General features: G+C 37.2%; 1 long non-coding RNA gene across 2 annotated transcripts in view; it reads right to left on the minus strand.

The window, feature by feature from the left end:
* Positions 1-27,519, minus strand: part of LOC125115948 (uncharacterized) — a 238,841-nt gene that overhangs the window by 41,167 nt on the left and 170,155 nt on the right. The window contains exon 3 of one of the 2 annotated variants that reach the window (XR_007132210.1): positions 20,027-21,791. The exons of the other annotated variant lie outside the window; for it this stretch is intronic. This is a non-coding gene — a long non-coding RNA (uncharacterized LOC125115948). Of the gene's footprint in view, positions 1-20,026; positions 21,792-27,519 lie in introns of those variants that run through there. 2 annotated transcript variants of the gene reach the window in all.

Consider the following 27,519-nt stretch of genomic DNA (forward strand, 5'->3'; position numbering starts at 1 on the left):
TATTCTTGTGCTTAAATAAATAAAATGTGTTTTGAAATTCTTAGGGGAAGCATCTTTTACCACACCTATCAATAAAATAAAGAAGACCATCAGATTCCCTCAGGGATAATGAATGTGTCAGTGCCAAGCCAGGAACCCAGATTTGGATGTCTCATTCTTTCCACTACAAACCTTAAATAGTCATTTATATTTAAAGTGATGAAAGGAAAAAATTTGCAACCTTGAATACTCTATCTAGCAAGAATATTATTTAAATTAGAAGATGAAATAAATAATTTCTCCAATAAACAAAAGCTAAAAGAATACAGCAATACTAAACCCACTATAAAAGAAATACTGAAAGGGCTTCCCTAAATTAAAAAAGAGAGAGAGAAAAGAGAAAAAGAAGAATTAGGATGGAAGAAACCACAAATGGAAAGCAATCACTTAAATAAGCCAGCAGACAGATCTAAACATGGAGATGTTTAAAAAAAAAAAAAAGACATCAAAATTATATAATGTGGGGAAGGAAAGTAAGAAAATATAGATTCTTTTTTTTTATTTTAATGATGTGTCTGAGCTTATATGTCTATCAGGCAAAAGCAAGCAGATATAGGAAGGGCTTAATGTGCTTAAAAAACAGGGAAACCACAAATCAAAACCAAAAATTACAATCACAAAAACTGAAAAGAAAAAAACTCAAGCATAAAATAAGTGGAAACCATCCAACACAAAAAAGAAAAGAAGAAAAGAGAAACACAGAATCAACTGGAAAACAGGTTTTAAATGGCAATAAATACTTATCTGTCAATAATCACCTTAAATGCCAATGGATTGAATGCTCCAATCAAAAGACACAGAGTGGCAGATTGGATAAAAAAGCAAAAACCTTCTATCTGCTGTCTACAAGAAACTCAGCTTAGGACAAAGGACACATATAGATTGAAAGTGAGGGGATGGGAAAAGATATTTCATGCCAATGGACAAGACAGGAAAGCAGAAGTTCCAATAGTCATATCAGGATGAAATAGACTTTAAAATGAAGGCCATAAAGGAAGACAAAGAAGGACACTATTTGATGATTAAAGGATCCATTCAAGAAGAGGATATTACAATTGTCAACATATATGCCCCTACTATAGGAGCACCCAGATACCTACAATGAATACTAACAGACATAAAAGGAGAAATCAATGGGAATACAATCACAGTAGGAGACTCTAACACCCCACTCACAACAATAGACAAATCCTCTAGACAGAGAATCAATAAGACTATAGAGATACCAAAGGACACAATAGAAAAGTTAGACTTAATTGACATTTTCAGGACATTACATCCTAAAAAATCAGAATATACACTCTTCTCAAGTGTACATGGAACATTCTCAAGAATTGATCACATTCTGAGGCACAAAGCTAACCTCAACAAATTTAAGAATACAGAAATTATTTCAAGTATCTTCTCTGACCACAATGTCATGAAACTAGAAACCAACCACAGGAAAAGAAATGAGAAAAAACTTACTACATGGAGACTAAACAACATGCTACTAAAAAAACCAATGGGTCAATGAGGAAATCAAGAAGGAAATTAAAAAATACCTCAAGACAAATGATAATGAAGACACATCCACTCAAAATCTGTGGGATGCCACAAAAGAAGTGCTCAGAGGGAAATTCATAGCAATACAGGCCTTCCTCAAAAAAGAAGAAAAATCTCAAATTGACAACTTAACCCAACACCTAAGTTCACCTAAGTGAACACCTAAGTGAAATCAAGAAGGAAATTAAAAAATACCTCAAGACAAATGATAATGAAGACACATCCACTCAAAATCTGTGGGATGCCACAAAAGAAGTGCTCAGAGGGAAATTCATAGCAATGCAGGCCTTCCTCAAAAAAGAAGAAAAATCTCAAATTGACAACTTAACCCAACACCTAAGTGAATTAGAAAAAGAAGAACAAACAAAACCTAAAGTCAACAGAAGGAAGGAAATCATAAGGATCAAAGAGGAAATCAATAAAATAGAGATTCAAAAAAAAAACAATTGAAGAAATCAATACAACCAAGAGATGGTTCTTTGAAAAGGTAAACAAAATTGACAAGCCTCTGGCTAGACACATCAAGAAGAGGGGAGAAAAAACCCAAATAAACAAAATAAGAAATGAAAAAGTAGAAGTCACAACAAATGCTACAGAAATACAAAAAACCATGAGAGAATACTATGAATTGTTGTATGCCAACAATTTTGATAACTTAGAAGAAATGGACAACGTTCTAGAGACTTACAGCCTGCCAAAACTGAATCAAGAAAAAAATAGATTAACTGAACTGACCAATCACTAGAAATGAAATTGAATATGTCATAAAACCACTCCGTACAAATAAAAGTCCTGGACCAGATGGCTTCACAGTGAATTCTACCAAACATACAAAGAGGAACTTATATCGATCCTCCTTAAACTTTTTCAAAAGATTGAAGAAGGAACACTCCCAAAAACATTCTATGACACCAACATCACCCTACTTCTAAAAGCAGACAAAGATACCACCAAAAAAGAAAACCATAGGCAAACATCTTTGATGAATATTGATGCAAAAATTCTCAACAAAATCTTAGCCATCCAAATCGAACAACATATAAAAAAGATCATATACCATGACCAGGTGGGATTCATCCCAGACTCACAAGGATGGTTCAGCATATGCAAATCAATCAATGTCATTCACCACATTAACAAAAGTAAAGTCAAAAACCATATGATCATCTCAATAGATGCAGAAAAAGCATTTGACAAAGTCCAACATCCATTCATGATTTGGTACTCTTACCAAAGTAGGTATAGAGGGAACATACCTTAACACAATCAAAGCCATTTATGACAAACCCACAGCAAATATAATACTCAATGGAGAAAAGCTGAAAGCCTTCCCACTAAAATCTGGAACAAGGCATGGATGTCCACTCTCACCACTGTTATTCAACATAGTACTGGAAGTCCTAGCCACAGCAATCAGAAAAACAAAAGAAATAAAAGGCATCCAAATTGGAAGAGAAGAGGTAAAACTGTCACTGTATGCAGATGACATGATACTATATATAAAAAACCCCAAGGACTCAACCCCCAAACTACTTGAACTGATCAACGAACTCAGCAAAGTAGCAGGATATAAGACTAACATTCGGAAATCAGTCACATCTCTGTATACTAACAATGAAATATTAGAAAATGAATACAAAAATATAATACCTTTTCAAATTACACCCCCCAAAAATCAAATACCTGGGAATATACCTGACTAAAGAGGTAAAGAACTTATATGCCGAGAACTATAAAACCTTAATCAAGCAAATTAAAGAAGATGCAAAGAAATGGAAAGGTATTCCATGCTCCTGGATTGGAAAAATTAATATTGTAAAAATGGCCATACTACCCAAAGCAATCTACAGATTCAATGCAATCCCTATCAAATTACCCATGACATTTTTCACAGAAGTAGAACAAACAATCCAAACATTTATATGGAACCACAAAAGACCCAGAATCGCCAAAGCAATCCTGAGAAACAAAAACCAAGCAGGAGGCATAAGTCTCCCAGACTTCAGGCAATATTACAAAGCCACAGTCATCAAAACAGTGTGGTACTGGTACCCAAACAGACATAAAGACCAATGGAACAGAATAGAGAACCCAGAAATAAACCCTGACACCTATGGTCAACTAATCTTTGACAAAGGAGGCAAGAACATAAAATGGGAAAAAGAAAGTCTACTCAGCAAGCGTTGCTGGGAAACCTGGACAGCTGCATGCAAAGCAATGAAACTAGAACACACCCTCACACCATGCACAAAAATAAACTCCAAATGGCTGAAAGACTTAAATATCAGACAAGACACCATCAAACTCCTGGAGAGAACATAGGCAAAACACTCTCTGACATCAACCTCATGAATATTTTCTCAGGTCAGTCTCCCAAAGCAACAGAAATAAAAGCAAAAATAAACTAATGGGACCTAATCAAACTGACAAGCTTTTGCACAGCAAAAGAAACCAAAAAGAAAACAAACAGACAACTTACAGAGTGGGAGAAAACAGTTTCGAATGATGCGACTGACAAGGGCTTCGTCTCTAGAATATACAAGCAACTTATGCATCTCAACAGCGAAAAAGCCAACAATACAATGGAAAAATGAGCAAAAGACCTGAATGGACATTTCTCCAAGGAAGATATCCAGATGGCCAACAGGCACTTGAGAAAATTCTCACCATCACTGATTATTAATGATAAATGCAAATCAAAACTACCATGAGGTAGTGCCTCATACCAGTCAGAATGACCATCATTAATAATTCCACAAATAACAAGTTCTGGAGGGGATGTAGAGAAAAGGGAACCCTCCCACACTGTTGGTGGGAATGTAAGCTGGTACATCCACTATGGAGAACAGTATGGAGGCACCTTAGAAATCTATACATAGGACTACCATATGACTCAGCAATCCTACTCTTGGGCATATATCTTGACAAAACACTCCTTAAAAAGGACACACGCACCCGCATGTTCATTGCAGCTCTATTCACAATAGGTAAGACATAGAAACAACCCAAATGTCCATCAACAGACGATTGGATGAGGAATATGTGGTATACATACACAATGGAATACTACTCAGCCATAAAAAAGAACGACATAATGCCATTTGCAGCAACATGGATGGAACTAGAGACTCTCATAGTAAGTGAAGTAAGTCAGAAAAAGACAAATACCATGTGATATAACTTATACCTGGAATCTAACATAAGCACAAATGAACCTTTCCGCAGAAAAAAAAATCACTGACTTGTAGAATAGACTTGTGGTTGCCAAAGGAGAGGGGGAGGGAGTGGGGTGGTTGGGGAGCTTGGGGTTAATAGATACAAACTATTGCCTTTGGAGTGGATTAGCAAAGAGAACCTGCTGTGTAGCACGGGAACTATGTCTAGTCACTTATGATGGAGCATGATAATGTGTGAAAATAGAATGTGTACATTTATATGTAACTGGGTCACCATGCTGTACAGTAGAAAAAAATTGTATTGGGGAAATAAGTAGTAAGAAAATAATAATAATAAAAGTAAAAGAACAAGCAAAAAAAAAAGTCATTTATCCACTTCTCCATTGTACTTGCCTGAACTAAACCAAGGAAGTTGTTAATACTTCGCTTCTCAGCTTTAGATGAATATGATTTTTCTTTCAGGTTTTATGAGGGTGTGTATTTGTGTGTGTGTCCCAATGGGCTTGAATTACAAAAGCCTTCCAGAACTTCCAAAGGGGTCAGGAGAAAATGAAATACAAAAATATTTCCTTTATCTGGAAAGGTTCCTGAGATTTAAAAAAATCACAGCATTTTAGTAGAGATAAATAAAGGAATGTTCCAGTCTTGGCAAGACATATCACATGGGGGCCCTTTATAATATTCACATTTATATTCAAGAGTTTAACAAGAAAGAAAGCAGCACATAAATAACACTGAATCCTCGCTTATCACACATTTTGCTATCATTTTTTGAATTTCTTTAAATAAGAGACTGTACAAGCTCCTATCACAGGTGATTCTTTGGGAACCATGAATAACTCAATAAGGAGCAAGTGTAATCTATCTGGGTTAAACACACACATACAAACACACAAATATTTATTTTTCTCTACACAATGTCCATGAAAATGTTGTCTTGCTAAAGTCATCTGAATTCTAGGATAGTCTTCCAATTAGACATTAAAAAATAGGTTAAGGATACTTCTGCTATGTAAATGTTTTCTTAGCGCTGTTCATGATTCATCCATGTAAGTATCTCCTCAGGCATATCTCACAGAAAGCTCATTTTTATTTCAATACTTCAGGAATTAGAGAAGACTTCCTTTTAGACTTTCAAAACTATGGTATTTGCTTGTGCAAAGTATACCTCCACCCATAAAAGAGGACCATGTCTGAACTGGGAGTTGTCTATGAAATGAAATGGTTATGACATATAAGGAAATTTTTCCAACATAATTTTCCTTGTTAAAGTTTCTCACTCTTTTGGATCACAGGCCAATGTTCATTTGAGACTTGTTGGAGCCCCCCTGGGAAAAGGGACATATTTTCATTTCAAAAGCACTCCAGGATGTGTTTTGATGAGCATTGGGTTTATAGTCCTTTTGAGGATACTTCAGTATCAACCTTTGGAAAGTAGCAATTCCTCAGAGCCAGTCATCCTTCCAACACATTTAACAGTTGTATGGTATCTTTTCTGGGCTATTCTGTTTGCACTCACGAGCTCTTAAATATTCTACAAGTTAGGATTGACATCAGGCAAATTGTGCATTGTTGGAAAATCATCTTTCATTCTCTAACCATTCCCTTTCCTGTCTATCTCTCTGTTTTGGGGAATCACTCCAGGAAACACTAGTACCATAGGCTGGTTTGGGCTGCAGTGCATAGAACCTTGACTCAGATCCTGCCTGCCTCCTGAATCCTATAATTCCCTGGGAGATAGACCCAAATCAGGACCCACACAGACCAATCTGATCAATAAATATGTCATGATATTAATAAAGACAGTGGAACAATAGGTCATACTAATGCCAGGGTGTTCCCAGAAAAACCAAATGAGTCTATTCTCTTGGTTACTATTCTATTCATCATAATCAAGGCGAACTAGATAATGAATGTAAAATGACAGCACATATGTCACCATTCCTCCTGTCCTAGATCCACAGCAGACAATTATAATTGATGGCCTATACTTTCCTAAGGAGTAGAAAGAGCTTCAGAATCCTTTGCAGGAGTTCCAGTCATGGCTCAGTGCTTAACGAATCCAATTTGGAACCATGAGGTTGTGGGTTTGATCCCTGGCCTTGCTCAGTGGGTTAATAATCTGGCATTGCCGTGAGCTGTGCTGTAGGTCGCAGAATGCGGCTCAGATCCCATGTTGCTGTGGCTCCGGCAAAGGCCGGTGGCTACAGCTCTTATTAGACCCCCTAGCCTGGGAAACTTCATATGCTGCAGGAGCAGCCCTAGAAAAGACAAAAGATTGAAAAAAAAAAAAAGAAGACTCCTTTGCAGCACCCTACTCCAGGCAGCCCATACTAACCTGTATTAATTATCCATTTCTGTGTTAAATTATCCTAACACTTAGTGACCTAAATCAACAAATATTTTTTACCTTACAATTTCTGTGCAGCAGAAATATAGGCATAGTTGAGCTGGGTGCCTCTGGTTCAAGAACAAAGTTCAATTTGGTTAGGATATGCTTTTAAACTAACTCATATGGCTATTAGCAGACCACCTTAGGTCTTTTTTGGTCAGAGACATGCAGTCTTCATCATGTGATCTCTCCATAGGAGAGCTTACAACATGGTTCTTGACTTTTCTGAGACCTAGTGAACAAGAAGGAGGAGGTAGGAAGAAGGGGGAGAACGGAAACCACAGCTTCGTAACCTAATCTCAGAAGTGATATTCTATCATCTTTGCTGTATTTTATTTTTCAGAAGTGAATCACTAGGTCTAATCCTCATTCAAAGAGAAGGGATAACACTAGAACATGAAAACCAGGAGGTAGGGATCATTGGGGCTATCTTAGAGATGACCCACCACACTGTCTAGCAATCTGTCAGATTAGACATGGAACATAGCCCTCCCTCTACAAATTACTGTTAAATAATTTCACCTGAAGGCATGAAAAACTTGAATTTAGTAAATGATCAAAAATCTAAAATAACAGTCTTTCTTAAAGCTATTATTTTAAATGGGTGCATTTCTTTAGCTTTTCTTTAAAATGAACTACCTAATTCTGGAAAATAGCTATTTCCTTTAGAGTTCCAAGAAAGCAATACCAGGTCTGTGATGAGATATCCTTTGTAGATAATTTTTATGCTTTTTTATTTTTAAAAAATGCAATAAGTAGCCATTTATAAAGTTTGTAAAACCTAGAAGAGTGTAAGAAAAAAAATTAATTTACCTATGATTTAAACTTTCATGAACAATGACTTTCAACAGTTTGCCCTATTAAAAAATAGTTTATATATGTATTTATTTTCTACATTTTTAAATTTCACATTTGTTTGAGAACACTTTAGCATTTACCAAAGGGAAAATAAAGCTGGAAATATTACTTTGTGAAGTGCATGTCAAGATGGTTTATTTACTTGCAGGCATATGGACATAGACTTGAAGGCAATAGTTGTAAAAACCACTTGGGTCATAGCACAGTGTGAGCATATAGTAGCTTTTTTATTTGTTATAAAATCTCTACAACTGCTGTAATAATGGTTTGGCAATAAATGAAACCCTTAGAGAGGAAGGCATTGTATATTTTCTCTTCTTAACTGGATTGAACAGTTATGACAATAGTTATGAGCATTTTTGAAGGGAGAAAATATAAATCAATTTTTCCTTTGAGTTCAGCTTCCTATTACCATTGTTTAGTATATTTTTTTTTCTATTTTGTTTACATGTTTTACCAAAATCACTATTCCCAGCATTAATTCTGATCCATCTGACATAATACTCTTGCCTTCTGAACAGCGTTTTAGATTTGGGAGTACATGCAAAACCTAAGACTACTAACTTGTTCCTATAAAATATCTTTAAAGTATACTTTAATAACAATGTTAAAGTTAAAATATGTATCTCTTAAGGTCATTGGGAGGACTGAAGGGGATAATGTTAATAAAGGGCTCACACATACAAAAGTACCCAGTAATGGTAACAATTTGGAAGGGAGAGCCTGGGCCAATCAACTACTCTAAGCTGGACTTTTCTTAAAAGTTAATGTATGCACCTTACCATGTTACTGGTTTGGAAAAATCAATATTGTCAAAATGACTATACTATCCAAGGCAATCTACAGAGTCAATGCAATCTCTATCAAATTATCAATGGAATTTTTCATAGAACTAGAATTTAAAAAAAAATTTAATTTGCATAGAAACACAAAAGAACTGCATAGCCAAAGCAAACTTGAGAAGGAAAAATAGAGCTCAAGGAATCAGTCTCCTTGACTTTGAAACTACAGCAATCAAAACAGTATGGTACTGGCCAAAAAAAAAAAAATGCAGAAATATGGATCAATGGAACAGGGTAGAAAGCCCAGAAATAAACTCTTGCACCTATGGCCAAGTAATCTATGACAAAGGAGGCAAGAATATACAATGGAGAAAATACAGTCTTTTCATTAAGTCATGCTAGGAAAACTGGACAGCTACATGTAAAAGAATGAAATTAGAATAGTCTCTAATACCATACACAAAAATAAACTCAAAATGAGTTAAAGACCTAAATGTAAGACTAGATACTCTAAAACTCTTGGAAGAAAACATAGGCAGAACACTCTCTGACATTAAGTACAACACTAACCCTAACCCTAGCCGTAACACATCAAGTACCACCTCCTAAAAGTAATGAAAATAAAAGCAAAAATTAAACAAAATAGGACCTAATTAACATCAAAAGTTTTTGTACAGCAAAGGATAGCAAAACAAAATGAAAACCCACAGAATAGGAGAAAAATCTTTGTAAAACAAAGTGACCAACAGGGATTAATCTCCACAATACACAAACAGATCACACAGTTCAATACCAAAATAAATAAATAAAGTTGCAATAAAAAAAACTGTGAAGACCTAAGTAGATATTTCTCCAAAGAACATATACAAATGGCCAAAAAGCACATGAAAATATGCTCAACATCACTAATTATTAGAGAAATGCAAATCAAAACCACAATAACTTGACACAGGTCAGAATGGCCATCCATCAAAAAGTCTATAAACAAAATGCTAGAGAGGGTGTGGGGAAAACAGACTCCTCCCACACTGTTGGTATAAATGTCAACTGGTCCAACCACTATGGAGAACAGTGAGTGTGGAGGTTCCTTAAAAAACTGAAAGTGGAGTTTCCATTGTGGCGCAGCAGAAACAAATCTGACTAGGAACCATGCAGTTGCAGGTTTGATCCCTGGCCTCGCTAAGTGGGTTAAGGATCCAGCATTGCTGTGAGCTGTGGTGTAGGTCGCAGATGTGGCGTGGATCCCGCGTTGCTGTGGCTGTGGTGTAGGCCAGCAGCTGTAGCTCCGCTTCGACCCCTAGCCTGGGAACCTCCATATGCTGTGGGTGCAGCCCTAAAAAGCAAGCAAACAAACAAACAAAAAGTAAGACTACTATATTATCCAGCAATCTCAGTACTTTACATCTTCAAAAAGATACATGCACCCCAGTATTCATAGCAGCTCTGCTTACAATAGCCAAGATATGGAAGGATCCTAAATGTCCATTGACAGAGGAATGGATAAAGAAGATGTGGTGTGGGTGCGTGTGTGTGTATAGGCCATAAAATAGAATGAAATAATGCCATTTGCAGCAACATGGATGGACACAGAGATTAGCATACTAAGTGAAGTTAGACAGTGAAAGACAAACATCATATGATATTACTATACATAAAATCTAAAAAAAAAAAACAAAAATGGATACAAATTAACTTATTTTCAAAATGGAAACAAACTTTGAATATAAACTTCTGGCTACCAAATGACAAAGGCAGGGGATGGGACAATAAATTAGGAGTTTGGGATTAACATATACACACTACTATATTTAAAATAGATAACTAACAAAGATGTACTATATAACACAGGGAAATTTACTCAATGTTCTGTGATAACCTATATGGGAAAATAATGTGGAAAAGATTGGATATATGTATGTATATTACTGATTCATTTTGCTGTGCACCTGAAACACAACATTGTATATCACCTATCCTCCAATATAAACTAAAACTCACATAATTTTTTTAAAAAATGTTAATGTGCAATGATGGGGAAGAGAGGACACTGCAAAAGCTCTAACTTCTAGGGCACTATGTAAATAGGAGGAAAGAAGATCTACACTTCCTAGTCACGTTGAACAAAAGAAGATGAAGAATCTTTTTTTTTTTTTGAGTTATTATGTTTGGTCCATATTTACTCCATTAAAAGTTCACAGGACACTTTAAAAGATTCAGAAATTTAATAACCTTTGCTGCAATCATCTGAACTCTGACTGACCAAGGAAATTCCTACAAACTCTCCTTTTTTCCTGCTGTGTATCTCCTCCATCTTGGGCCCCTTTCTAACTAAAACTCATTCAAATCTGTTATGTGGTAGACAGCTAAGGATCAATCAACAATTCATGCCTTCCTTCAGGTAGAGCTATTGCTAAGAAAAGGCTGTGCAGCCCATGACTCTATTTACCAGGCTCCCTGCATACAGCTAGAGCTCTATTATTAGTCCTTGCCAGCAGAATGTGAGGTGAAGTGGTGAGTATCACCCCCAGGTGGGAGAGGTCTCTTTCCCCAGGTGCTGGCAGAAAGAAAAAGGAAATCCAAAGCAGAAGATAGAACTTGCCCAGGTCCCTGAATGTTTATATGGAAGGTCACCTGCCAAACACAGACATTGCGCTGTCAGATGAACACAAAATAAACTTGATATTATGTGAACCTACTGCAATTTGGGAGCTTGTCTGTATAGTAGGTAACATTATCCTAAGTAATAACTATCCAGCTCCAGACTGATACCTTGGTATTGACCAGGGAACTCTCTAGAACTCTATCTTATCCAGTTACTACTCAACAGCACATACGCAATCTGGGGATGCTTGAGACTATAACCAACTGCCTAGCTAAGGTGACTACCTACCTAACAAACCTACCTACTCTTCTAGACCCTATACACCAGGAGGAGAGAAGAGATAACGTGTCTGCATATAGCCAGCTCCAGCCTCTGTGTCTCCTTGAGATTTCATTGTCTTGTCTCCAACCCCAATCAAAGAAATGTTGCCATACTATAACAACTTTCTAATCAATTTTTAGAAGGTACAATTTAACTGATCAAAGTTATAGTGAAGGTAACTATGGAATCAAATAGCATGAGGCATGCTTCAGGAGCTAAGTGAGGGGGAAAGCAGGGGTGAGAAGTCCCAGTTAATTACCAAGCACCAGTAATTTCAGTATCTGCTATAAAGAACCCAGAGCCACTATCCATTGACCTTAGTGACAAGGCATTGGCTGACTTTTTGGGTTACAGTTGAGCCCAAATAATAGTCACAATGCACAACTAATAAAGGCTGCTGCAGAGAAAGGAGGGTCTCAAGTGTCCTCTAGATAGAAGGCAACTGTCAATTTCACTCTAGCCATGCAGTACTGAATGGCTACAGAGTTCTACAGGGAAATGCAGAGTTCCAATATCCAGCAGCTCATACCCAGGGCTGCTGAGACTGTCTATCCACTTGAAGAATATATAGACAGCTGTGTTACTGTACCTGACATGATGGGTCCAGCAAAAACAGCCCCCACTATTCTAGCTATGTAAGACCCTTGGTGGTACACACACAACTAAGAGGGGTTTTACTACCACAAAGACTTCAAAAGGAGCCCGTACCAAAAATGAGGCAAAAGACACTTAATTCAGAACAGACAGACGATATAAAAGTAAATTACAAAGTAAATTAGGTAAATAATTTTAGGAAAGTGGCTATGCCCACCTTTTCATTTCATTTTTTATTTTATATTGAAAAAGATTAAAGCCCATTAAGCTTTTGATTTTACATCATTTGGAGAAATAATAAAACATCTTCTGTCATTTCTGATAGCAAATGTAACTTAAAAAGCCATGTCTATCTAACAACAAAATGGGCACTGATTCTCATTGTACCTCTTAAACAAAGTACTCTTTTACTACTTCTATTCTAGGATACAGGTCACCAAAGTATAGCTAAATTGTTTTTAGATGCTGGTGAATCACTGTGGGAGCACAAATCCTGCACTGTTACAACAGCAATAGGGAAAGGTGGCTATCAAAATTGAGATATTGCCAAAAACTATTTCCCTTCTTCTCCCTTCCTTCCCCTCCATCCCCCCTCTATTTTTATATCTTTTTCTCTCTCCATCCTTACCCTCTTCTCTCAGGAAGCTTTGTAATGAATGAAATTTCTACAGAGGAGAGTGGTAATGCCAGCGAAGATAATAAAAGTCGTAAAGCCCACATGACTCTTAAATAAGCTCAAATTATATCTAATTACAAGTTATTCAATTAGTTAATCCAGGAGGACTTGTATGTTCCAATGGAAATGAAAGTAACTTAATTCTGGTATATCTATAATACACACAAATTCACCTGGAATATTGAGGTAGTAGGAGATATTTGGTCACCTTTTTTTTAAGGGCCACACTTGCAGCATATGGAAATTACTAGTCTAGGGGTTCAATCAGAGCTGCAGCTGCCAGCCTACTGCACAGCCACAGCAATGCCAGATCCAAGCTGCATCAGTGACCTATACCACAGCTCATGGCAATGCTGGATCCTCAACCCAATGAGCAAGGATAGGGATCAAACCAACACCCCCATGGATCCTAGTCAGGTTCGTTTCTACGAGCCACAATGGAAACACTTGGTCACATTTAAGAATACACATACTATCTCAATTGTCCAGCTCAATCTACACAGGTGAAATGCATTCCTAAATGACATTTGCAGAGAGTGTGACTTGTACCATGGTATTGGTTGACCTGGACTTCATGACATGCTTCATCTATTGGCTGAGCTGAAGACACTGAGCTCTGTCAAGGTTAATAAAAGGACTAGTGATGATCAAGCTAGATAAACCCATTCTTTTCACCAACAACTATTTCAATAATATTTACTACCTCCAAGTAATGATGAATTTCTGCATTCTAAAATGTTAGTAAGTTAATTAAAGAGGCCTAATAAATAGAAGAGGAAGAAAACAAAAGAAGGTAATTATAGTGTTGAGAATATCTCAGTGCCAACCACTGGGAAGAAACTTCACATACATGATTTCAGGAAGCTAAATAATTTGCCTCCAAACACACAATGAATGAGTATTAGGGCTGGAATTCTCATTATCCCTGTTTCATTCTAAAGCCCTTGTCCATATGACTCCATGCTCCTGCCTCTCACTTCCCCCTGTGTCACTCACATACCTTGTTGGTTAAAGTTGTAGACTCAAACTTGTTAGAATAAAGTCAAGGAAAATTGATCTGACTACTTTGCTGCAAATTGTAGTGAAATCTAGGCAAAAAGCCTGATGCAAATCATTGCAATTCACAACAGATTAACAAAAAATTAGACATGAAATCATCATCATGATGTCAAATTTTCCTTTAGACCATCTGTCAAACTGAACATATACTATAAAATAGAGATGACAACAACAGTTGGAAACTAATTCTCCAAATATTGAGTGGTTGACTATAAATCAAAGAAATAAGACATAACAAAAGGAAAAACAATGTTAAGATGTTTCTGATGCTTTCTGAAGGTTTCTAAATGTTGCTTTGCTGTAGAGTGACTGCTTCCATTGGCGAAGAGTCTAAGTTCACCTAAGTGGGGACTTTGTAAAACAAGAAGGAAAAATAGAATCAAATGTATCTAAACTATAGCTTTAAATTCTAAGTGGTCAGTAAGCTGGACAGCCTTCGAGATGTAAGCCAGGGGTTGCCAATCTTTTCCCGTAAAGGGACAGAGAGTAAATATTTTATTCTTTGCAGTCTACACAATCTATACCACCACTGCTTAGTTCTGCCATTGTAACATGCGAACAGACGTAGGCAATACATAAATCATCAGGGTGGCTGTGTTCTAATTTTTTTTTTATATACAAAATACATGTAGAGGACCAGAAGGTTACAGTTCGCCAACCTCTGGCTTAGGCTATTCTTTTTTGCCCAGGGTAGGAGGGAAAGAGGTTTGCTTAAGCTAATGTCAGTTATTAGACAATAGGTTGTTGATGAGGAGAGAAGGAAACAAAAGGTAGGAGGAAGACCATAGCATTGTAGTGATGGGACAGCCAATAAGAAAGTGGATCTGATCAGAGAAGCTAGAGGGAATTACACAGACAAGGCTCTGACTGGAGAAAGGGGAAGGTGATTCTTTAATTATGGAATTAATTCTCCTCATTAGCAAAATGAAAGACTTGAGTAGAGCAAAGAGTTGGAGAAAAAATTTCTTCAAATGAAGTCTTATAGGGCTCCAATATGTAAAATATTTCAACCTACTGACCCTTTTGTTAAAGCTGCAATGAGGGAGTCTCATCTGACAAGAGTGATCCTGAGTCAACTGAAGTGTCCACCTCTCTTTCCAAGAAATCATAACTTCAAGTCTAGGTTAAAAGCCTCTATGGTAGGCAAACATGAAGGCTCTTACTAATTCTGACATGCTAAGGTTGTATGATATATACTTTATATCTCTTAAGGTATAAGACAGATAGATCTATATCTATATACATCTACATAAGACTAATTATAGTCCCATTTAAGATATCATTATCTATTGAGAGCATCACTAAAGTAAATATATGTCAATTGCCAGATTTCCAAAAGAATGACAGAGTTGGTTTGATTTAACAAGGCATCACTGTTTCTCTGCATAATAAATCGATGGCTCAATTTGTCTGGTTGTTTAACAATTTACTTAAAATGTTTTAAATAACACAATCCAGGAGGTCTGGTCTTCATGTCCACATGAACTAAATTTCAGATTTGACCAAGATTGCATCTCGTCTTTATCTGCTCAGGCTGCCATAACAAAACAGCATAGATTGGGTGGCTTAAACAAGAGAAGTATATTTTCTCACAGTCTGGAGACTAGAAGTACAATATCAAGGTGACAGCATGGTTGTTTTCTGGTGAGCATTTTCTCCCTAACTTGCTGATAGCTGCCTTATCATTATGTCGTCACGTGGTAAGAGGAGGAAGGTGAGGGGATAGAGAAAAAAAGAAAGATATATGGGGAAAAGCAACCTATCTGGTGACCATTGTTATAAGGGCATTAATCCTCTACCCTCATGACCTGACCAAACTGAATTATCTTTCAAAAGCTCATCTCCAAATACCATCTCATTGGGGGTCAGGACTTTAATATACAAATGGGGAGGGGGGTTGAATATATTGTTTCATTCATTAGTAAATCTCAGAGGTTATAAAAAGGACTGAAACTGAGCATAGTCCTTTGGGACTCCTGGGCACAAGCCTTTCTGTGTTCTCCATTTCTTACTTTTACACAATAAGCTTCAGCCTCCATGATCTTCCCTGAGTTCCAAAGAGCAGGTTTGGTTGTTAATCAGGGAAGGGAAGAGAGAAGAGGCAGAGACAGGGAGGAACAGTCAAGAGATAATAGTGCAGCCTTTGGGCAGGGTCCTGGGTCCTCTTCAAGGAATATACATAACAGTATCTTTGAGTTCTTCTGCAGAATTAAAATCCCCAATGAATGAAAACCAGAGAGGAGGACCACCAGAACCAGTCCTCAGGCCACTGAACACCAACTCTGAAGAAGAAAGAAAGCTTGCATCTACCCTGATCCTTGTCTGTGGCCGTATTTTCTACTCCCAAACTATAAGACCACTTCCTAATCTCTCCCAAGGGAGGGCAGAGTCTTTAGGGCATTAGCCTGCTGTAGCCTCCTTTGCCTGGCAAGGCAGTAAAGCTATTTTTTGCCCAAACTCTGTCTCCATGTTTCTAATCAGCACCAGTGGGCCGAGGTCAAGTTTCTGGAACAGGACCTCAGGAAAAAAACAAGAGACAATTTCTAACAATTGAAGGAGAGTAATGTTTGCTTTCCTTCCCAGCTGTCTTTAGAAATCAGAAAACATCAGGAGTTCCCATTCTGGCTCTGTGGAAATGAATCCAACTAATTATCTATGAGACTGCAGGTTCGATCCCTGGCCTTGCTCACTGGGTGAAGGATCCTGTGTTGCTGTGGCTGTGGTGTAGGCCAGCAGGTGCAGCTCCAATTCAAACCCTAGCCTGGGAACTTCCATATACTACAAATGCAGCCCTAAAAAGGAAAAAAAAAATCAGCAAGCAAGGATTATTTTTGCTTATCTCTATCTATTTAGCCTCAGGTTAACTCGATTTTTGCTATCTTTGTTATTTTTAGGTTCTTCCTTGAACGCTATTCTTCTAATCATACCTTTATATGATGAACTGTTTTTGGAGAACTAAAAATTAGACGAAAATGCTGCTGCAATGGATATATTAATAGGAAGCATTACTTTTTTTTTTTTCCTTTTGGCTGGTGAAGTGTAGGAAGAATTGATGAAGGTTTTTCCTCCAAATTCTACAGATTTGAGTTCTGGCTCTAATGATCTGCTTTAAGCAACAAGTGTCTAGATTTTTGAAGGTGTTCACAGAGGCTTCCTCTCCTCTACAGTAGCTAGAAATTGAGTTACTTCTGTGAGACTGGCAAACAGAATGACTGCAGGTTTTATGAGGAAAACACTGCCTGGGTAATAATTGAGTTTGGGTTTCATCAGAGGTGGAAATTGTCCTGCTAATAAATTTTCATCTTTGGCCACTACCTTGCTCCAGTTACTAGAACAAATCTGGGTATCAGAAAGGCATTCAGTGCCAATGTTCCAGTTGTTTTACTGCCAGGAAGCATCCTCAGATCTGAGATTTAGGACCACCCAGGATGATAATACGCAGAAATATTGAAGGGAGTTGTTACAATTATCTTTTTGGAGGAGGACAAGTTTGTTCTTCCAAGCATAGTTCCAGCTGTTTTTTAGAAGGAAATATCAGGCCATTTTTAACTATATTTTGTCATAGACAGCTGTGACACCTTATGCAGCAGTTCCCTTTATTTATTTATTTTTGATCCTTTAATACCAACAAAAAAAGGAAGTTTTTTTTCCCCTCTTTTAAACCTCACAATACATAATGCATAGTCATAGCAATTATTCCCAGAGGCAGCATGGTCTTGAGTTTATCCTCTTTTATCACTCACTGGAGGATGCCATGTTTCCTATTAGAAGAGTGAACTTGATGCCATTATGTGTAATTTCTTCCAGATGAGCTGTAGCACTTAACTTTCTGCTTCAAAATCCTGAGTTATGTTTAAAGCAAGCCCAGCTTCCATAGAGTGATTTCCCAGAACAGAGAACTTAAGTCTAATCTAAACATAGTGCTTTCCCATCAATGTCTACTCTGTGACCAAATTGCTCCTTAAGAAGCAGGCAGGTATCAAATCAAGCGTGGGAATAATTTTTAGATTTGGCATGGACATTAATAAAGGCAATAGCTTACTGATGCATAATAATAGTGATATGTGAATTAAAATAATTTATACAATAGTGGTTTTTTTAAATACTGCAATGCAGGGCTTTTTGCTTATTCTGCATTCTTGTAATTTTTTGAGGGTTTTCCTTCTATGTTGAACACAGAAATATGAATTTAAAATAAACATTTTGGAATTAAGCACTATAATTTACTAAGTGTCTACTGTGCACCAATGTGTTAAACAGGTAACAGTTTACTTCTAATCCTTACAACCCTATCTAAGAAAGTATTGCAGATATGCAATCCCTTGTGAAAATCCTTACGGCCTTATGTGTTCCAGAATTCAGAAATGTTTGCATTTTAAAAGATAATAAGGTGCATATATCACATGTTTTGCAACCATGTGAGAACTAGTGTAGCATTTTGGAGGCAAATAAAATAATATTTGCAGTGAAACGCAAGAGTCATCATATTAAGTGAGATGAAAAACATACACTAGAAAGGGTTCATCAGTAATCATCAATAAACGTGCCATGTATCTGCAGAGTATTTTTTCAGAGGTTTCTGGATTTTGTACTTGTGAATTAGTTATTGTAGATGTTTAGTCAAATCATTTAAAGAGACGTAAAATAATTTTCTCAAAGTTATATAGCTAGAAAGCAGTGAGACTGGGATTCAAACCCAGGTTGCCTGTCTCCAAAGTATATGTTCTAACAGGTGAAAAGAATAAGTTCGAAAAGTATCTTGGGGTACAATCTTGACAAATCAGAGCCAAACAGAGGTCCCACAGGGGAAGGAACAGGATGGGGGAGGTAGTGAGTTGAGTAAAGAAAGAGATAATCACAACAGGAGTTGCCCAAAGTTAGGGAGAGAGATGATAAAAAGAGTGATCAGAAACGCATGGGTGATAGGCCAAGTGGGAAGGGGGAAAAGGGAAATAGTGTATTGAGGATCTATGAGTTTGTGTGGACAAGAGGAGGCTGTGTAGGTTCTATATAAAACAGAAATTAAGGCTACAGGATGGCATACACCTGTTCATTGTATCAAAGATAGCTCCAATTCCCATATATTCAGAAGATGCCTACTATATGTCAAACACTAGGGAAAAAGTTATGGAAAAGATGGGCGTGCATCTGTACTCCTGATCCCAAAAGCTAGCTGTGTAACCTTAGCAAAGTTACTTCACCACTCTAAGCTATAACTAGTTTATTTGTAAAATAAGGATATCACACCTACCTCGTAGATAGTAAATGAGAATTCAGTGATATAGTACATGTAAAGAACTTAGCACGAAGCAAATAATATGAGTCAATATCACTATAGGAATTTTACAGCTTTGAAACAACGGATTATCCAACAAAGAAAGACTGTCCACATTCTGGAAGTGTCTGCAGACAGCAAAGCAGAGTACAAAGAAAGTACCAACTTCTGGTCAAATATAATTGCTGTCCAATAGCAGCAAACCTATTGAGTTCACTCTATTTTCAGTTCCAACCCTACTTGTTGTGCTATCCTGAGTGAGTCATTTAATAGCATCTGCTTCCCCCTCTGTGAACTGACTTCTGCTCTTTAACTCAAGGGTATCAGAGGAGGTTTGGGGGGTAAATGAAGGAGAAACCATTGCTCTAGATAGTATACTGCTTCAAAACATCACTTTATAGAAAACTCTCTTGAACTTGTTGGTTAAAGACTAGGAATAGACACACCCTGGAAGAAAGCAAGCTCTTCTTGAACGCTCATACCCAAAAGAATAGAATCTGTAGGGACAACCAGGGAGTAAGCAAAGGGAGTCTGAACACACTAGGCTTTCCTCAATCCTGCAGCAATCCCATTCGAAAGTATGGTGCGTGTTTGAATACAACATTTATTTTCTCCCAAGTCAGAAAATTGAGAATTGCTAAGAGAACTGACCTATTTAAGCAGCTTTTACAGTATAGCGCAATAACCCAAAGGACAGTCATCTATTTCTGGCAACTGTCAGCTGCTGGGGAACCATCAATAATATATTGTGTGGGCAATTACCTTCATTGAAAACCACCTGCAGTTCTCTACCTACCTATACAGTGTGGTCCTGTAAAAGAAAAGAGTCAAGTTCCAATGCCGTGGGTGCACAACTGGGAAAGCAGCTGCTAAGAAATAATTAACTGAAAGTACAGTGCTTTATTCTATTTGCAATAAACGCAAGGTGGAGGAACCATGTCTAAACCTCAAGCAGAAAGTTACCATTTTTAGCACAAAAAATAAATATGAAAAAGTTGGAATCATTTAACTATAGAACCCTATTATCTATGGGATACAGTTCCTAAAATTTTAGGGCAGTAGCTAAGGGACATAAAGCACTATCTTTTGTCTGGGTTGGAAAACTAAAGTTAGGAGACTGCAACTTAGTGAACAGATCTAACAGTTCTCCTCCAAGCACAGACACAGTCTGAATTTTCTCATCCTCCAATCAATCATTCTCCAGTCACACTCAACCACTTACAAATCCTCAACCCTACTGCCAAGTCTCTCTCAGTCTTTGTACATCTTACTCCCTTTCCCTTGCTCTTTTCTCCTGATCTTCTGGTTAACTCACTTCCTGTTTAAGACCACTCTGGAAGAGCTTCCCTGACCACCTATGTCTTGGTTGAGTGCCCTTTGTACTCACTCAGCGGGTATCCCTCTGATTGATAAAAGTTTCTCTCCTTCTCTGTCTCCTTCATGTAGCAACTTGGAGACAGAGGCTCTGTTGCACTCATAACTGAATCCTCAGAGCTTAGTGGCATACTACCAGTCACACAGCACACATTTTGAAAACATCTGTGGAATGGTCACTGACTGAATGAATGAGGCCCCTTGGATGAATTTAATCAAAGGAGCACTGATTTTTTTTCCTAGTTCACTGTACCATTGCTTATATCAATAGCACCATAAAAATTTACCATATGCAGCTCATAAATAAGTGCCACAGGGGCATTTATAGCCATTTGGACTTAAAATCATCCAGAAGGCTGGCGGCTCTAGACCATCCTGAGCTTCTAATTCTAGTACAGAGCATGTAAGTAAAGTTATGGTTATAACTGTGACAGAAAAACAAAACAAAACCAACATGTCTTGGCAATCCATTAGCAGTGTTGCTGCTGAGAATGAATGGAGTAAAAAAGAAATCTCATTAAACCTGAAAGCATTTTTAGTTGAAGAACACTGACATTAGGCTGTCAGAAAACCAAATGGAAGGGAATGGTGATGAATAGTAAATACATTAGTGAAAATGGTCAAGTGGGATCATGATTCAAAGATGTGCCTTACTATATCTACCAAATTACAGACTGGTTGCCCAGCAACCGCCTCATAGGGGAGTTGTACAGATTGATGACACATTAGATCCCTATCTTGGAAGTGGACTGACAAGCCAAACCATTAAGTCCTGCAGTCTGACTTGCATTAGCTTTATCACCTTATTAAATTGTGAATGTGTCTCATCTTTTGCCTACACAGGTCTGTCGAAAGAGCACACAAATACCTTGGGAGCTTTGAGATGCCTTGGATGTCTTTAGGATAGCTGAATTCATTGTATACACAGATTCAATTACTGTTGCTGTCCCAGATTCTTTCCATTGCAGTAGTTAATATGCTAGTGATGAAAGGTGATGTTTAGGATAGCTCTGTGAGAAAAAGCAAGAGGACCTGTGTTTTCTGTGCCAGTTTTGAGTCTCATCTTCCTTCTGATCTCTTACTTTACTGCCCCACTCTCTAAAAGAAGGGAAAAAGCAAAGTGAAATGCTAATGTTTTAATTAACATGGTTTTTTTTAACAAACAGAAGAACTGTAATAGAAAATACACAAAAGGACACCAATGAATCCATATACAAAAGGGACAAATAAATAAGTGAAATCAAGTTAATGTATGTTAAGGATTACTATGCCATTTTTTTTTTGTCTTTTCTAGGGTTGCACTTGTGGCATATGGAGGTTCCCAGGCTAGGGGTCTAATCAGAGCTGTACCCGCCGGCCTACACCACAGCCACAGCAACGCGGGATCCAAGCTGCATCTGTGACCTACACCACAGTCCATGGCAACGCCAGATCCTTAACCCACTGAGTGAGGCCAGGGATCGAACCCACAACCTCTTGGTTCCTAGGTGGATTGTTAACCACTAAGCCACGATGGGAACTCCTACTATGCCATTCTTAAAAGTACTTGGGTTAATCACTGATTACGCATATGAATTAATTTTATGATACTATTAATAACACCCTCATCTTATACATGAGGAAACTAATGTATGGAAAGTTTAAATTAACTTGTTACAGATCAAATGTCTAGAAAGTTTCAGTCCCTGGATTCAAATGAGGCTGCCTGACTCCAAAGACCACTCTCTCAAAGACTGAACAATACTGTCTTTCAAGAATAAATGAAAGAGACAAGAATTACAGAAAAAAAATGCTTATATCTTTAGTAATTAAAGGACTACAAATGAAATCAAACAGCAAGCTTTCACTTATCAATTTAGCTGTGATTTTAAACAATGATATTCAGTGTAGACAGTATTTGTATAGTACTTAACGTGGGGGAATGTTACTTTACTCTCAACATTTTGTTTAGTTTTTAATCATAGTGAAATGACAAAAAATTGGGAATGTAATATGATTCTCCATGTTATTCAGCTATATGTATACTTTCAGTGAAAAATGGGCACATTTGTAATTATTTTCTTTTATCTCATGTTGTTTGTCCTAATTATATTTCTTGAAATGTAATTTCATGTCTATTTAATCTACTGAAAAAATAGACTTTAAAAATATTCAGTGTAGACAAGGATAAAGTAAATGTGAGACTTAGAAACTAATGAAGGGAATGTTAATTAGTATAGACTTTCTGGAGTAAAATGAGGCATTAGGCAATAGGAATCATTAATAAGCTTATATCAAAAAAAAAAAAGGAGTTCCCAGTATGGCTCAGTGGTAATGAAACCAACTAGTATCACTGAGGATGAGGGTTTGATTCCCAGCCTTGCTCAGTGGATCAAAAGATGTGGCATTGCTGTGAGCTGTCGTGTAGGTCACAGACATGGCTAGGGTCTGGTATTGCTGTGGCTGTGACATAGGCTGGCAGCTGCAGCCCTGATTCAACCCCTAGTCCCCTGAGAACTTCCATATGCCACACATGCAGCCATAAAAAGAAAAAATTATATCATTTGACCCAGTCAAGAAATCTATTCTAAATAAATAATCAGAATTTTAGGGAATCACAAACATTAAAAATATTTGTTAAAATATCATTTAGAGTTGTAAATAACCAAGTAATCTAATGTCCAAACTTTGGGGACTCTTGTATAGCTATTAAAGAATATCTAAAAATTACTCAGAGCACAGAAAAATTTAATGTAACAAAGTGAAATTAGAAGAATTTAAAGTTGTGTTTATTGAATGAGCCCAGCATCATATATTCAAACACACACACACACACCACACACACACAAACACACATATACAATGACTTCCCAGAGAGAGAGAGAGTAGAAAAAGGAGAAAAAGTGGGCCTCTGAAATAGATCAATGATTAGCAGTATTTATTTTTGGATAATAAGATAATAATTTATCTTTTACTCCTAACTTTTTTATTTCTAAATTTTTCATAAAACTTTATTCTTCTTAATGTCAAGGTAATTAAAAAAAATAATGAAAATCTCTAGCCTCCCCTGGTAATTCTCTTTGAGCCTGAATTAGGTGACCAGAAAGCTAATCTGGCCATGAATTATGCTCAATTGTTAATGTTATCCAATGGGTCAATATGTTTATCACTCCCACCTAACATTTTAAACAAATGTCTTCAGCACCTTAAAGCATAGGTGATAATGTGAATATTTCAGTCAAGAAAAAAAAAGTCCATAGAGCAAGCTGTGTTCTATAGTTTACAAAATTCTCTCTCAGAGAATACAGGGCTAGTTTGATTCTAAAGCAACTTTTGAGTAGGCAAATTCTAATATAGAAATTGAAGAAAAGGAGCAGACTTCACTGTTAAATTCCTGAGGGCAGCATGATGTCTGACCTTTCATATTCTCTATACCTAGGACTAATCTAGACAAATGGAAGATCTACCTGGTCAGGATCAAATGGTTGGTTAGTAGTGGGGTCAAGGCTCAGATCTAGGACCAAGCTCCACTGATCCTAAATCTGGTAGCCTTTCCACTAACCTATCAGAAGAGTCATATGGTCATTTTGAGAGGAACACAGAAGGAAGAAGGAGAGTTTCCACTTTTTCTAAGCTCCTAGGCAAATGTAGAAAAGCAGCAGAGCATATATGTTTTAGAATTAACAAAACCCAAGATTAATTCATACACATGTGATGGGGGTCTTCACAAGTCCCCTAACTTTTCTAATTATTGGATCTTCTCACCTGTAAAGTAAGAATGGTAATGGCCACATCTATAAGGCTGTTATGAATAGTAAATAAGATGAGATCTGTAATATGTGTGTGGTACCAGATGACCTTGGCCACACATCTACTGTTTGCTCCTGCCAGCCACCTCCCCTCTGCCCTACGCCAATGATATACAGACACAGCCTTGGTTTAAGCCTGCCCAGCTCCCTTTCCTAGTCAAGAAAACACAAAGTTAAGCACTGTCCGGCAGAGAAATAATACAGAACACAATGGGTTTAAATCTCTAAAAAAAGCCCACTTTGCCTAGATATTTTCTTATAACTCTGCATTTGCTAAAAAGGGTGTTCAAGCTAATATAGACCATCTAATCTCTTCTGATGCTAAAAATAAGAAGCTACTTGGATAATGCAGCACTCAGTCAAATGTTTAGCTTTGAGAATGTTAACTGAGTAAAACTCAATTTTGACTGCAGGTGTCCAGGGCCTTCTTAAATCTTTCATTTTTGTTATTTTCTTTTTAAAACATGGGAAATCTGGATTGAAGATATGCAATGGGAAAATGCACACACATTTTATCTTGTCACTCAGAGGGCTTTATACTAAGCCTAAAAGCTTTTGGCTAAAGTGCAAAAACACGAGAGACTCATTTTGAAGAGCAAGAAAAATTGAAAGGATTTCAACTCATCTGCAGTTCCAGTGGCTGGCAGGAGGTAGCTTTTTTTAATTGATTTTTCAAAAACATTTAAGTCATCAAGCTTCAGATTTTAACCTTTCCAGTAGCATAGTAGCAAATCTTCTTAAAGAATGAGACTTAAGGAGTTCCCGTCGTGGTGCAGTGGTTAAGGAATCCAACTAGGAACCATGAGGTTGCGGGTTCGATCCCTGCCCTTGCTCAGTGGGTTAATGATCCGGCGTTGCCGTGAGCTGTGGTGTAGGTCGCAGATGCGGCTTGGATCCCAAGTTGCTGTGGCTCTGGCGTAGGCCGGTGGCGTAGGCTGGCAGCGCCAGCTCCAGCTCCGATTCGACCCCTAGCCTCGGAACCTCCATATGCCACGGGAGCGACCCAAGAAATGGCAAAAAGACAAAAAAAAAACAAAAAAAGAAGATAAAAGAATGAGACTTAAAAATCCTAAGTTATTTAGACTCTCACTTTGGAAACAGAGAGTTTGGAGACATTGATACTAATCCTAGTGGGATGAAGGTTCCCAAATAAATTTTAGATGTAAAGCCAATTCTTAACTGCTTCTATGAATATAGCAGAGAAGTCAAAGAATGACCTCATTTGAATAGCCCTCTGCCATAAAAATCCTGCAAGCAATTTCCAAAATTGGGCTTTTTTTTTACTTCCTCTTCTTTGGCCACATCTGCTAATGTTGTAGTGGGAATGTCTGAATAAAACATCCGTAACTACAGTAAGGAGAGTCCAGGGAGTGATCCATATATCAAAGGAACCAAACTCACAATAGTCAGACTGCCACTAAATCAGAGTACCTGCAGGCAGCATGGCTGGGTGAAGCTCTTTGTCATTCCTGTCCTTATTTATTCAAAGTAAAAAGATTCTAAATCATAAGATTAAATGTGATAAAGCCCATCAAAACTCTCATTTTAGCCCTCATGACTATTTTCCCTTTCAGTGGCGGTACTAACATTCGGTTATGGACAGATACTTCTGCCCATTCACTTTGAGATTACAATTACTTTACTGTTCCCTGAGTGTAAACTTTGCCTACCAGTTAGATCATCAAACACTGAATAAGATCCTTAATTTTCTACAAACCCAGTAGTACTAAACCATTTGCATTTTGGAGAATTTTTTTTTATAATTTATCAACAATTACTTTTTTACTTGCTCTTCTCCAATTTTTTGTTCACATCTCAATTGGAGCATTGAATAATAATTTACTGCTATAAAATTATAATAAATAAATAAAAACATAAAATATAGAATATTACACAAAAGTATAGGTTTTTATGATATATTATAATGCCTCATATATATGTCTGTATTTCCTGAAGGGGGGAGAAGCTGCTTCTTTCTTGTAGCTTCTGTGGCTAGAAACAGTGCTTGGCACACAGCAGGCACTCAGTCAATATCTGATAACCGGCATGGCAGATTCCAAGGACTCTGAAATGATTTTCTCCTGTTGGTATTGGTATTACTAGTTGTGTCTGTCATATGATGAGAAGGAAAGTTTCAAGAAGTTCCATGACCTTGATCCAAGGTCAGTCAGTGGCAAGACAGAGCAGATTTGAGGTGACTTTTCTGATGTCCTGGGACAGTGACCTTTCCAAGACCCTACACTGTTTGCCAGTGACCACCTGCTTTAACTTCATGGTGACAGAGGTATAAATACCTCCAGGGGTTGCAAACAACCTAACAGGTCTTAGAGATGTGTCTATGTTGGAGACAGCTGTGAAAGAGCTGCTTCCTGTAAACTTTGCTCAGCCAGATTAGTTATACTCACTCATCAATATGGAAATAAAGTTGTCAAATCAAATACTGCTATATCCCCCAAAGAATCACTTTTTTGTTCTAGGAGAAAAATGTCTCCCCCTCCACTTCCCATGTCTCCTGGCTTCTCACCAGTTTCCTCCAATCTTGTTCTCTTCAATGTGTATAAGAAATTGAGGTTAAGGGAGATGGAAGGGACACCAGAATTTCTGTTTCCTAGAAGTCATATTTCCCCTAAGGCAATAAAGCACAGAGTCATACACTTGCTTAAATGCGATGGGAGGGGAGGAGACAAAATGCTGGGATAGGGGTACTGACAAGAAAACATAGAGAGAAAAATAAAATTTATATCTCAAACATTACCCACCCATAAATATATATAAAGTATATTTATAAATCAGGGGAAAAATTACCACAGCAAGAACATGAAGAGAAAATTTACAAAATAAGAAATAACATAAAATATGCCCCACCTATATTTTCAAAATGATCAACTTTACTTGTAATTAAATCAATGAAAAGTGAACTATTGTTTAAAATGTCCTACACTTGTAAAGACTAAAAAGTCTGATAAAGACTTATATTTGAGAGAGTACAAGGACATTCCTGTTAACAAACTTCCCAAGGATGTATTAAAATTATATTT

This window comes from Phacochoerus africanus, chromosome 15 (genome assembly GCF_016906955.1).
Source record: "Phacochoerus africanus isolate WHEZ1 chromosome 15, ROS_Pafr_v1, whole genome shotgun sequence".
Classification (NCBI taxonomy): Eukaryota; Metazoa; Chordata; class Mammalia; order Artiodactyla; family Suidae; genus Phacochoerus; species Phacochoerus africanus.